The sequence below is a fragment of the Schistocerca piceifrons genome, chromosome 5 (genome assembly GCF_021461385.2).
Source record: "Schistocerca piceifrons isolate TAMUIC-IGC-003096 chromosome 5, iqSchPice1.1, whole genome shotgun sequence".
Classification (NCBI taxonomy): Eukaryota; Metazoa; Arthropoda; class Insecta; order Orthoptera; family Acrididae; genus Schistocerca; species Schistocerca piceifrons.
The window spans coordinates 254,812,411-254,826,285 of record NC_060142.1 but is presented as its reverse complement, the minus strand read 5'-3'; positions in this window follow the sequence as shown (position 1 = coordinate 254,826,285).

Below are 13,875 nucleotides of genomic sequence, written 5' to 3'. Positions count from 1 at the left end.
CAACATCATTTCATCGCCATCGACGTGCAAGTCACCGAAGTGGCGTCATATCGAAAGACTTGCACCCGACGAACGATCTACCCGACGAGAGGCCTAGTCACACGACATTTACATTTCATGAGTTTATTATTTAATCGAACATCTGTAGCTACCAGGAAAACGAGATAAGAGGTTTGACGATGGTGAACAGTGGAAGAAAGAAGCGAGAGACGAACGAGAAAGAAGGAAGCTTAGCAGTCGCACTTAGTTTTGATCTCCTTGCCCTCGGTGGTGCACTTTCCGTCGTCTGCGTCTAGCATGCACTGGATGTAGGATTTCAGGAGGCGGTCGTTGTTGAGGATCTCGTCCACGTCGAAGTTGTCTACCTTGTCTTGCGCCGCGGCTTGCACCGAAATGGCAACGACGGCCACAAGGCAGCAGTAGAAGATCAGGCTTCTCCCCATGGCTACCGGTGAGCTCCGCGGAGACTGTGGCGTGCAATAGCTGGTGAGCTCCTCTTATACCGCCGCACTGACGAATGAATGCATGAAGGGGTAACGGGGTATCGAGGTGGGGCGCATTCGGGAAGATCTACCACTCGCATCTACGATAAAGCGCAACCTGCGTGGGTGTCTCTTGACTCTCACGACCTTGAATAGCCAGTTTTCACTGTATTAACCCACCAGAATCCTGCTATATGGGGACCAGCAGAATAATAGACACTTGTAATGAGCACTACTCGCAGGATGGTGCCGTTTTCACAAATATGCTGCGCTCTTTGCAGTTAATTTTTATCACAGAAAAATTGTGCCAATGACACTGTCGTTCTCTTCCACAATTACACAAATTTTATTCTATCAGAGTCAACGGAATACATTCTATGTGTAAGCAGCCGTAGTTGAATCATGCTCAGAAGATTTCATATCCGTGGAAGCCGGTGAGATGTCGAACTTCGTGTCCCATGTTGAAAGAAAATTGAATTTTTCTCTGTTAACAACAAAAATTACATACGTGGAATAAATTTCTATGACATACATGTGTTGATTGATGAACCGTTGTTGACTAAGCATGTAAAAAATGTCCGGACACCGCAATAAAAGAGCATTTTGAGGCTGTACTTCATAGAGCAAATAGGTACATATCAGTACCTATACTGGACACAACATCCGAATGTACAAACAAATGCAGATATGAGTGCGAGCAACTATCTCAACTGACATGTTTTTTGTCAAGTGCGACAGAAAAATTTCGTTATTTTTCATGAGTATGGTGCAACGAAGATTTTGTATTCTTAGTAGAGTTTAATTACCCGAAAGGTATAAGCGTAAATTTTCGTGAAAAATAATGCATTTATTTTATGTCTTCTTAGAGTGTGTTACGAATCACCAGCTAAACTAAGTCGTAATTCGTCTTATTTCCTTAATGTGACTGTCGGAGAACATTGATGCGATAGGATGAAACTTGTCTGATAAAACTTGTCTGAAATTTGAAACTTGATTCTCAAAATTATAAGATATCTTTATACGTTTGTGAATATTCTTACACGACGTCGCTTCGGTGAAATAAAGGAGATCTGTGACAAGTAGGTTGTGCAAAGCATACATTTCGTAGTGAAATATTCGTCCAAAATATTCTCACAATAAAGGAGACGCAGTAAAATTACAAAACCGTCAACGTTACTCCGAAGTTTGTACTTATTTAAATGATGACCAGGTCAGAAACTGGTTTCTGACCTTTGTATGAAACCATCCAGGCAAGTTCTTTCATAATATGTGTACACTGCCCACATGTTTGTATGAATGATTGAATGCAAGACACTACTTGCGTATGACTATTCTATGCTACAAATTTCCGAAACTGATCACCATTTAAATAAAATACAACTTCTGTGCAACTTTGTAATTTTACTGTATCATAATAGATTGCTGCGCATTGCCATCTAATACAGTAGTAGTAAGTAAACTGAAATATATTGTTATTATTGCTATATTTTATCACAAGAAGCCCAGCTTGCATTTTTCTCCGTTTCAGTCACGTATTTCAATCAGAAGACAGATTCTGAAAAAAATGACTTATTTTGTTTATTTGGCTTGGAAACTCAAAATTCTTTTCTCGCCATTTATTTTCAGTAAATGGAACGTCCAAACTGTGATAGAGGCCACTTGTCTGTATGTCAGTGTCACTCTGTCCACTGAACACTGTGGACTTATATCCAGAAACTTGTACGGCTACCAGGAACTACCCTAGAAAGACAGAAACCCACGTGATACTGTACGAGTAATAGTTTGGTAGCGTGGTCAGTGTCCGTTATGGACATAGAAAGGGAGTGGTTTGCAAAAGTCATTTCTAGGGACAAAAAGATTTAGTTAGTACCATATGTTAACAATATGTGCTACACTGAGCGAGTGCATCGCACTGTGCAATGTTGATTTCTTTTATCTTTCAATACTTTTATTTATTTTTTATTGTTTCTTTATTCCCTTTCCATCTATTTATATAATAATTCTTTTGATTCTAAACTTTTCACTTGGAGTTGTTACGAAGATATTTCTTAGCTCAGCAAATGAAATAATGATATTTTTACCATAGCAACAATAAGCCTTGGAAATGTGCATTCAGATAGTACTTGAATTGTTGATGTTAGGACTTTACTATAACATAAACATGAAGTTAGTAAAGCAGTGAGACAAAGTTTAGCGCCTACCCTCAAAATGGTTCAAATGGCTCTGAGCACTATGGGACTCAACTTCTGTGGTCATCAGTCCCCTAGAACTTAGAACTACTTAAACCTAACTAACCTAAGGACATCACACACATCCATGCCCGAGGCAGGATTCGAACCTGCGACCGTAGCAGTCCCGCGGTTCCGGACTGCGCGCCTAGAACCACTAGACCACCGCGGCCGGCGCGCCTACCCTCTTCAAAGAATGAGGGCTATTCGGAAAATAAGTTCTGATCGATCGCGAAATGGAATCCACTGTGAAATTCCGATGAAACTTTGCACAGATGTGTGGACAGTGTCTCTAGTACGCCGTTAATTGCGTCACGTGGCTCTTTTTTAGTTCTGAGAGCACATTGAGCACGTTACTGAAATAGCGTCTCCCGCCAAGTATGAGGGCCTGGTGACAGATTTCGCCTGATGCTATGCAGTCCACATAACACAACTGCCATGAGATTTCTTCTTCATAACAATTCTCTGCCACCTTCTCGAGGGCAATGAAGATGTTCCCGGAGCTTTTTTCGATGATGAATGTTTGATCACACACAATACAACTCTTAACTGCCTGCCCGTAAGTTTAATCTCTGCTCACATCAACCACTGGGTTTGAAGACACGTTTTTTACAGGCAGCGAGCTGCAGTCCAGCGTAGAGCATTGGCGGGAAGCACAACCGTCTGCCTTCTATGTCGAGAGTATTGGAAAGTTGGCACAACGCTACAACAAGTGTCCAAGTCCGAGCGGCGACTATGTAGAGAACTAGCTCGAATGTGTGCCTAACTGTTACGAATAAAATATTTTCAATTTTCACAGTGGTTTCCGTTTAGCGACCGATCGGAACTTACTTTCTGAACAGACTGCGTATTTTTGAATGAAGCACTGAAAAATTGGAAAAGGAAGTGGAAAACATGGGAACTAGAGTCGATGACGACACCGGGATCTCCCTAAATTTCGCCGACAATCATGTCACTTCTGTCAAGGAAGAAGAGGATGTGTCATATGTTCAATAAGTTTAAAGAAGAATATGAGCTGTGGGGCATTAAATAACATCATAAAGACTGAATACTTGGTTCTCGGAGGTGTAAGAAGGGATCTATAGTAAAGTGTATCCGTTCGCATAAATATTTACGAACAACCATTTCGAATAAAGGTGGAAGCAACAAGAAAATAAAGTACAGGCCAGGAAATGGAAAGAGGGCAATTAAGCAGATACACTCCATCATCTAGAATATAACTACATAAAATTGGTTCAAAATGGTTCAAATGGCTCTGAGCACTATGGGACTCAACTGCTGAGGTCATTAGTCCCCTAGAACTTAGAACTAGCTAAACCTAACTAACCTAAGGACATCACAAACATCCATGCCCGAGGCAGGATTCGAACCTGCGACCGTAGCGGTCTTGCGGTTCCAGACTGCAGCACCTTTAACCGCACGGCCACTTCGGCCGGCACATAAAATTGGACAAGGAGGATGGATATACTAAACTATAGGTGAGAGCGTTGCTCTGTATGGCGCTGAACTGTTCAAAGGCTCCAGAGTCAATGAGAAGAAATTAAAGGCAACGCAAATGAAGTTTTGGAGTTTTTGCAGTTTTTCTTCTTACATAGGTTATTTATAACACATTTTTGTGACAACTTAGATCATATTAGAATTTTCTGTTTCTGATTTTGGTTCAAATGGTTCAAATGGCTCTGAGCACTAAGGGACTTAACATCTATGATCATCAGTCCCCTAGAACTTAGAACTACTGAAACCTATCTAACATAAGGACATCACAAAACACCCAGTCATCACGAGGCAGAGAAAATCCCTGACCCCGCCGGGGATCGAACCCGGCAACCCGGGCGCGGGAAGCAAGAACGCCTTTCTGATTTTGACGAAGTGCTTTTACATATCATAACCCACATTTTATCCGTTGTACTAAAACAACTCTCCTTAGTTTTTCTGTATCGCCTCATGGGCACTATCTATTTAACTGCGTGATTCTTTTGTGTGAGTCGATCGAAAACATAACACGACCAGTGACAAAGAATAAAAGCATACGCCATGATAGTTGCAGATGCTTTATAGGCTCTATAAAATTTGTTACATGCCCTTCTTCATGCCTTTGATTTGTCTCATATTTCCTGCTACACATGCTCAATCCGTTCAAACAACTGCTTTGTTTCAGTATTTTGATCACTGTTTTTTCACTCTTTGTATTTACTTCACTTAGCACAGTACAATGTCTGCAACTATTGTTCACAGTTGTAGACAACCAGACAAGTATTGTTATTTTATTAGTAAGTGTACCCCGTTTTGCCCAGTAGAATTATTTAAATCTCTCTTTACAATCGAGGGAGAGATAAATGATTCGGTGATGACTGCGAAACAGTTTCTCGTGAACAGTTAGCACTGAGAACATAGCAGTGTTTTACTGCAATAGCAGAGGCGCTCTTGAGTGATGTTATGAGAACAGCGTCGCCAACGGAGCGTTTACAGATGTTGGTTCTACTAATTTCAAGGGGAGGAGTAAGCATGAACTGGCGGGTCATATGCTGTATTCATCACTTCTGCAAAATTTAACTTTATGACCGTCTTAGACAGGGATTTGAAAGGAACAGAGTGTGAATCACGGCATAAATCAGCTTTCTCATTTCACGGGTGGTTCAACAGTATTGCTATCGAAAGTAAGGAGCTCTAAGCAATTTCAAGTGTCTTTCTCCTAGAAATATAGGCTATTTTCCACACAGTTGCCGCAGAACTATAATCTATATTCAACATAGACTGAGCTACTTGCATTCACCTTTCGTTATGAAAAACCCGCTACAGAGAAGGAATTGACGGCGTTTAGTTTTAAGAACTTGTTGTGCAACGTTTCAGTGGAGGGAACAATCTAGGAGTTGGTCAAGTGCTTCTACAGACAGCAGCGCAAGGCAAAGTAAAGTGGTTTTTACGTATGTTCTCTTTCCCCGTCAGTATGCAAGTACACTTTCAACTAGAAAAATTTTTAATGTTGTTTCAAACAACGTAGTGTTTCTGTAAAGACCTATAAATTTATCATATTTCGGTTCGAAGGAGAGTTTTCGTACTGCAGAGACAGTGCTATGTAATAATTATTAAAATACTGGTGTGATAATAGTTACATAACATAAACACAAGAATTTATTTCTCCCTTTAGTGAATACACAGAAAAGGTTTGTGGTTTATGAAACGACAGGAAAGTCAAACGGTAGCTTGCTGATGTAATGAGTCAATAAGTACTAAAGTTTCTGATACAGTTACCTGACTTGAGAATTGTAAATGTCATTGCAAGATGACATAGGATTATGCATGTGGTCATAGGGCGCTATGCAAAATTTCTCCCTCAAGCGACTTCTTACACTGTTTCAAATATTTTTGAATTGATTTGGAACAACGAGATTTTTTATTTTTTACCTTTGTCATGAAATCATTGTAAATTTCAGATGTTTTTGTTTTTATTTTGTAACAACGTGAACACAGCCATTTACCTTCATCTTGGTCACAGAAGAATCGTTAAGGCCGTGTACTATGTGAGCGACAGAAGCGAGCGACTCCTGGATACGCGACACTCCAGCGACAAGCAGCAGCATCCGGCGAAAAGCTTAGGTGTCTTGTGTGCGAGCGACCATGTCGCGCTATAAGTTGGCTGCTTAGAGCCAACCAGCTGTTTCTATAAAACGGCGTCCCTGACATGTATAATACTGTAGCTGGAGTGTAAGGCTACAGCATTAGGTTTACTTAAGAAAATAATGCGACAAGGAATGCTGTGCATGAAATTTACAAAGGGAGGAATATCCATGGAGAATTTCATAAATATCATCAACTACAAAGATCACCAGACAAATTCGTCGAATACACGTGAATGAGCAGAGGAACATTCGACTACCTCATCAATAAATTAAATACGAATGTTTTTTGTATGATCAAGAACTTTTAATAGCCAATAAATGCAGATGAACGACTACTACATGACTAACTACGCTAAATACAAAGAAAAGTTCACAGTGGGATAACAAAAGCTAGCTGTGGTGTAGGGGTAGCGTATACAGTCAGTGCTTATATGTTTGAAAAAGCTTCTGTGTTCGATTCTGGGCTATACTTGTATTTTTACTTACTTAGTTACAATGCTGTATAATAAATTTTGTGTATACTGTTTACACTGCATCGCTAAGTATACTTTTAAGGTCTTGCCAAAGAAATTGATCTTCACACATATCCCAGTATACCACACACATTTAATTCGATGAAATTTTACAGATATTAGACGTTGCAAACTTAATTCATCAGCATCAGTGTTTCTCTAAATAGTCTGTAAAAGTAAAGCTTACAAAATTTTTGAAAAGAAAGTCAAAAGTTTTGTGTAATGATTTGTCTAAAAGTGTGAAATAAAAATATTAGGGTAACGTTTGTTGCACCTCATTTTCTGTGCATGATTTCTAGCATCATTCAAAGGTACGTAGACCGTTTATCTGTCCTACTTATTTCCTTTATGCAAATCATTTCATAAAATATTTGATTGAGTTCTTTCATTTTTTAATTTCAAGTTTTCTTCAGAAAGCATGATCTTACTGACTCCTCGTTTGCCTTCCTAACGTACTCGATTCGAGGGAAGCCTTTTTGACATTTAAATACCACACCAATGTATATTTTTATGTGCAAAATAGATGAAATTTTTGACACTTCACTTACATACCTAAGCAGCAGATTTTTGTGAAATATTTCCACTTCTCTTCAGCTTATTAATTAAGTTTTTCGTTAATTACCTTGATTAATTTCAAGCAGTTAAATGTTTCCATTCCGAACTAGACCTCACGCTGGTAACTTTGATACCGCGTTTACCTGTGTCTCTCCCATTTGTTTGGCTATGAAAATTTGGACAAAACCTCATGGTGTAAGTTGTAGGGAGCCTTGTCTTCGCTCTGCTGACGCGTTCACAAAAACGTATCGAGTCTTAATCATATGATAAAATAGTCCTTTCTGTGTGCTGTCATTTCCTAAATCCGTCGTTTCGATATCTTGAACCTTTTTTGAGATACGACGATTTTTACGACCACTTGATTCCCGAAGCGCAGGAAAGGTTCGGACGCGCCACGAGCGAACCGTCCGCGGATATAACAACCAATAATTCAAGAATGAAAAGCGATATCATTCCGCTCTCAACTTTAAATGGAATTTTGATATATTGGTTACATTTCATACGCAATAATGTATGGCGTTAAATGAACTATGCGGAAAGTTTTCCCCTACAGATTCTTAAAAATTACTTGCAGCCATGTACTCAATTTCGTATAGTACAGTAACTATGACGAGTAATGAAAATAAATTCAGACCTATATCGCTTAAAGATATCAAGCTATAGGTTGCGGAAGAATAAAAATCGGACGTTAAGTAATTTATAGCTGCCGTCGCGTCCGCTCCACTGCTTTGCCGAGAAGGCACGTGGCTGTAGTTCTCTGTCGTGCGTGCTGCAGCGACAAGATTCAATAACGTTTGAATTCAAACGTCGCCAGTTTCAGCGGGAGTCAGGCAGCGATGCAGATGTCGCTCACGCAGGACATTTCCGTAACTACACCTGTGGTTGTGTTTTGTCGCCTGAAGCTGTCGCGCGCTGTCGTTCGCTTCTTACGTTCACGTAGGACACTGCCTAAAGCGTACATTGTTTCTTATTATCGAGGGACTGTACTCTGTTTATAATATTCATTTTACTTCAAATGAAGTTCTTACATAAATCATGTAGCAATGTTCTCCTTAACATTTCAGTTTTTTCTTTTTTTTTTCAAGTTCGTATTCTTTTATTTCTTTATTTCGTTGTTTGCTTTCTGTACCGTTCTTAATACATTCTTCTAAGTTTATATTACAATCGATATAATGAAATATAAACTGTCACGACATAAAGTGTGAAAGTAGTTGCTTGGCTAGAAGATAAGAAATAAATTGCAATTATTTTAATACCTTCAGCTGCTGACAGGCATTGATATACAGGGTGTCCCAGCTATCTTGACTGTCTACTCACGAGTAATGAGTGCGTTGGGGTGGGACGCTACGAATGTAGTGTGTGGACATGCAAGGTGAGAATGTGGGTCTCGCGGGAGTCGTGCACGAGATAGTCCCTGCAGTCACACTGCCCACTATGCCCTTGGTGGCTCAGATGGATAGAGCATATGCCATATAAGCAGGAGATCCCAGGTTCGAATATCGATCCGGTCACACATTTTCACCTGTGCCGTTGATATACAGGGTGTCCCAGCTATCTTGTCCACCCAAAATATCTCTGGAACAATAACAGCTATTGGAAAACGACTTTCACCGGTACCAATGCAGGGCTGGGGCCCATGAATGTACATATTCGGAAACATTCTAAAACGAAAGCATATGTGTTTTTTGACACAAATTTATGTTTTTTTAAATGGACCTCCTATATTTTTTCTTCAGCAATCCATAGCCTGACAAAGCACATACACAATGGCGTTGATTGCATCGCAATATTCCCATTACTTCCCGAGATATTGAGACGCGAAGTTGACGCTTGAAACACCCGACATGCGCTGCTAGCGCACGTCCTGAGGCTCAGGCGTGAACCCCATGCTGCCCGTAATCGCGATGTGATTGACATGCGTAATCACACTTCCATACGTATCAAGAGGTCCGAAACGAATAATACGGTCTGCTGCCACCAACTCTCATAAGCACATAATGGTTTCCCTCTTGCGCGTTTTACGTATATACGTACACAATATGAACCAGTACAGATCGTTGTACACCCGTCAGATTGTGTTATTTATCCTGCACACCCAAAATAAGGTTTATCTAATACGTTGTATGACCCATTGTGCCTGTCGCTCAGGGCCTGGCTCTACCTAGTCAAGTGTCCAACGTAATTCCCACTACTGCCACAGTTACCACTTCGCCTTATTTATGATTTGCGACCCATGCACACTCCTGTACTCCACCACCCTCCGAGCATCCCATTTGTTGTTGCTTTGGCGTGCAGTACACCGCTTGGCAGTGTAGTCGTGCATCAGAGTAATCTAGTGACGGCACGGAGGTAGTACACATTGTGAATAAACGTTGTGTTGTGGAATTTATACTGTATAGTGTACACATGAAGATATGGTAGAAATGCTGCTGATCTATGGAGAATGTACGTTGACGGGAAATACGTTATGAGATTGCTTGTTTGTTGATAGTACTGTTAGCGAACATTATGATTATTAAGTTAATATGTCTGTTTTCTACCCTACTCTACATACCTGTACTGTACCCTGTTGTAGGTGGACGAAATGCTGTTCAGGCAGAACGACTGTACAGAAGACGATTCCCTGACAAGCCATCGTCTTCGCGCCGGATGTTTGGTCGTCTCACATCTTGTCTACGTGAAACGGGAAGCTTAAATCCAAGACCTCGACATCGTCCTAGAGCACGCACAGATGAACGTGCTGAAGTTGCTGTGCTCGCTACCATAGCTGTGAATCCTCAAATCAGCACACGTCAAATTGAACGTGAAGTTGGTGTGTCGAAGTCAAGTGCACAGCGTATTCTTAAATGTCATAAATTTCATCCTTACCATCTTCATTTACACCAGGATCTTCATGGAAATGACTTCCGCAATAGGCTAACATTTTGTCGGTGGGCTCAGCAAAAACTTCTGATTAATTCAAATTTTTTTGCAGATGTTCTCTTTACCGACGAGGCATCATTCTCCAACAAAGGAATTGTCAATATGAGGAATATGCATTATTGGTCCGCAGACAATCCAAAATGGCTCCGTCAGGTAGAGCATCAACGTCCGTTAAGCTCAGGCAGGCTGGTGTGAGGTCTGGAACAGGTAAAGTAATTATACTAGCAAAAAAGGTACGTAGCTTCTGGAATACTTAACTTTAATCCATAATTGATGAACATCGGTCTGACGGTACATTCATCACAAGATAAATAGCAAATGATAATGACGCCTTGCTAGGTCGTAGCAAATGACGTAGCTGAAGGCTATGCTAACTATCGTCTCGGCAAATGAGAGCGTAATTTGTCAGTGAACCATCGCTAGCAAAGTCGGCTGTACAACTGGGGCGAGTGCTAGGAAGTCTCTCTAGACCTGCCGTGTGGTGGCGCTCGGTCTGCAATCACTGACAGTGGCGACACGCGGGTCCGACGTATACTAACGGACCGCGACCGATTTAAAGGCTACCAACTAGCAAATGTGGTGTCTGGCGGTGACACCACACTTCTCTCACACTTGTTTTATCTTCTAGACTAATTAATCAGATCATAGTACCAGAAACAGCTCGACCGCAAGCTTCAGATGAGTTGCTCTAGAAATTTCACCGAGCCACCGTATTTTCGACACGCTATTTAAAGTCAGGATTCTGACAGATCAAATTACAGCCCATTCGTCACAAATATACGACTTTTCTGTGCTTCGAAATTTATTATCAATTTTTCAATCTGCATTTAGGTCTTAACATTTCATCTGCAGTTTTTATCACAGGTTAGAACTTCATTCTTCCAACACATTTAAAAGACAAAATCACTATTTTCCTGAGGAAAACTGGTACCAATGTAACAGCGTCTTGAACTCGTTACTGGATACATTATCAAATCATGGAATTGCGGTCAATTTAAGCAAATCAGAGTTTGGAAAATCTTCTATTGAACTTTTAGGTTACATCATTTCAGCTTCTGGTATTGAACTCGATGGAGGAAAACTTCTAGCCACTCGTGACATTGCAGTTTAGAAGCTTTCTAGGACTCGTCAATTTTTTTCGTCGTTTCGTTCACTACAAAGCTCTGGACAAAGCTAGATTATGTCAGTTAAGTGATAAATATTCAAATTGGTTTTTCGTACGAACAAGCACAAACGGAATTTGTTAAACTGAAACTAGCTTTACTAAATGCTCCTTTATTGCCTCAACCTGGCCTTTCGCACGATTTTTGTATAGCGACTAACAGCTCCAAGACACCTCTTGGCGTTTACGTATCCAAGAGATGGAGGAAAATGATGTTGTTACTGAGGGCATTGCATTTTTCAGCTGTGAGCTTTCAGCTTCTGAACGAAATTATTCAATTACAGAACAAACTGTCGTTTGGGCCTTTATAAAATTTCAGTTTCTTGAACCTTTCTTTTATTTCCGCCATTGCCTCTTTGAGCCGTTGATTTAACATGAGGGTCGAAATATTGCACTCATGTGTTACACCCTTTTCAATCCGACCACCTCATTTTTGCTCTTCCAATCTTATTGTTGCCCATTGGTTCTTGCAGATATAGTACCGGGTACTTATAATTAAACACAATTAAACTTTCCCTATTTAACAGTTATAACGCGGAAACTAAATACCGTACGAGTACCAAACTTGGTAGCATTAATGTCCAGAGTACGGGGTGCCTGATTTCCATGCGTCACAGTGCGATCGTCCACTTCTGACTATGGCCACCAGATGCCGTGGTCAGTCATCGTGATTCATAGTCTCACACACCTGTCGAGTAGCAGTGAACTAGTGGCCGTGTCGACATGAGTTTCGACAAAAGGATCAGGGAATTATTGGTGAAGCTCTATTATCAAAACACCAGTAACACTGCAGCTGCACTTCGAAAATAGCGCCGGCTGAAAGGATTACGGAAGGCTCCTCTTTCTCCACCTGCTGCGTGGAGCATGATGAAGTTCGAGTCAACTGAAGAACTGGGCATCGTTCCGGAAAGTGGGCGACGACCGGTTGTACCACAGTTGGTTGATGAAATCGCTGTTGCTATGGCAGAAAACGCTGCGCACAATTACCAATGGTCAGGCAGTGTGCGTACTGTACAGAAGGCGCTCCGAAGCATTCTCAGAGATGGTATCTGCACAAAATTCATATCGTACAGCAACTTGCACCACAGGACGCACAGCGACGTGTTGGCCTCGCTCTCCACTTACTCGCAAGGATTGAGGTTGACGAGGGCTGGTCCTGGAACATCCCCTGGACAGACGAAGCTCATTATTCTCTGACGGCTGAGATGAACACACAGAATTGCCCAGTGTGGACATCTTCACCTCCAGTCACTGTGTGCAGAGTTCCTCTGTTTGGTGAAAGTGTCACCGTGTGGTGTGGTTTCACGGCTACGTTCATCATTGGCCCCTTCTTATTTGAAGAGTTTGGCGCTCAAGCACCAAAGATGTGCAGCGTGACTGGCCAGCGTTACTATGATATACTTCGCCAGCAAGTCATGCCCGCCCTAGTGGTACCCCACCGCACATCCTCATGAAGTTCACCTGCCTCTCCGAAACACATTTGGAAACGATTAAATTATCAGCCGATCGTTTCCAAATCCTTAGCTGGCACGATCACCTGATCTCGCTCCCTGTGATTTCTTGTTGCGGGGCTATCTGAAGGACAGGGTTTACCAAGGGGACATTCACACATGATCTGATCTGAAGCGCAGCATATCAAGAGAGGTAGCCAGCTTACCTATGGACATGCTTTGTTCTGCTGTGCAGAATGCAGTCCTGCACCTTCAGACTCTTCTGGACACTGATAGGCGCCGTATTGAGTCCCTCTTGTAACAGTAATGGTACCGAAATGTAATGGTATGAGGCAACGTAGAAGCAAATTAAAAGTGTTTCAGTTGAACTGATTCAGCATTATTTCTCTTCCTTACGTCCTTGACATTAATGCTACCTGGTTTGGTACTCGTAAGGTAATTATTTTCCGTTTCATAACGCACTAAATAGGGAAAGTTTAATTACAACCACCCGGTATGTTACTCTTATTTCCCTAAAGCTTACTCCCATTTTTGGCAGAATTTTGCATATCTGGCACTATCTTACATTGTCGATGGCTTTTTGTAGGTCGACAGGTCCTATGAACGTATCATGAGTTTTATACATTCTTGCTTCCATAATCAAGCGAAATTTGAGGAGTCTCTCTCTCTCTGATGCTTTTACCTTACATATCTTTAAGCCGATCGTCATCTAACAGACTCTTAATTTTCTTTTCTACTCATCTGTAGATTTTTCGTTGCCACAAACTTACATTCACGTCCTGTTAAACTGGTATTGCGATGTGTCTCAAACTTCTTGATTCTTGCTGTCTTCAGAATTTTGTGGATGATATTTTTCCGAAAGTCTGATGCTATGTGACCAGACTCATATACTCTATACAGCAACTTAAGCAGTAGTTTGGTTGTCACTACCCTCAATAATTAT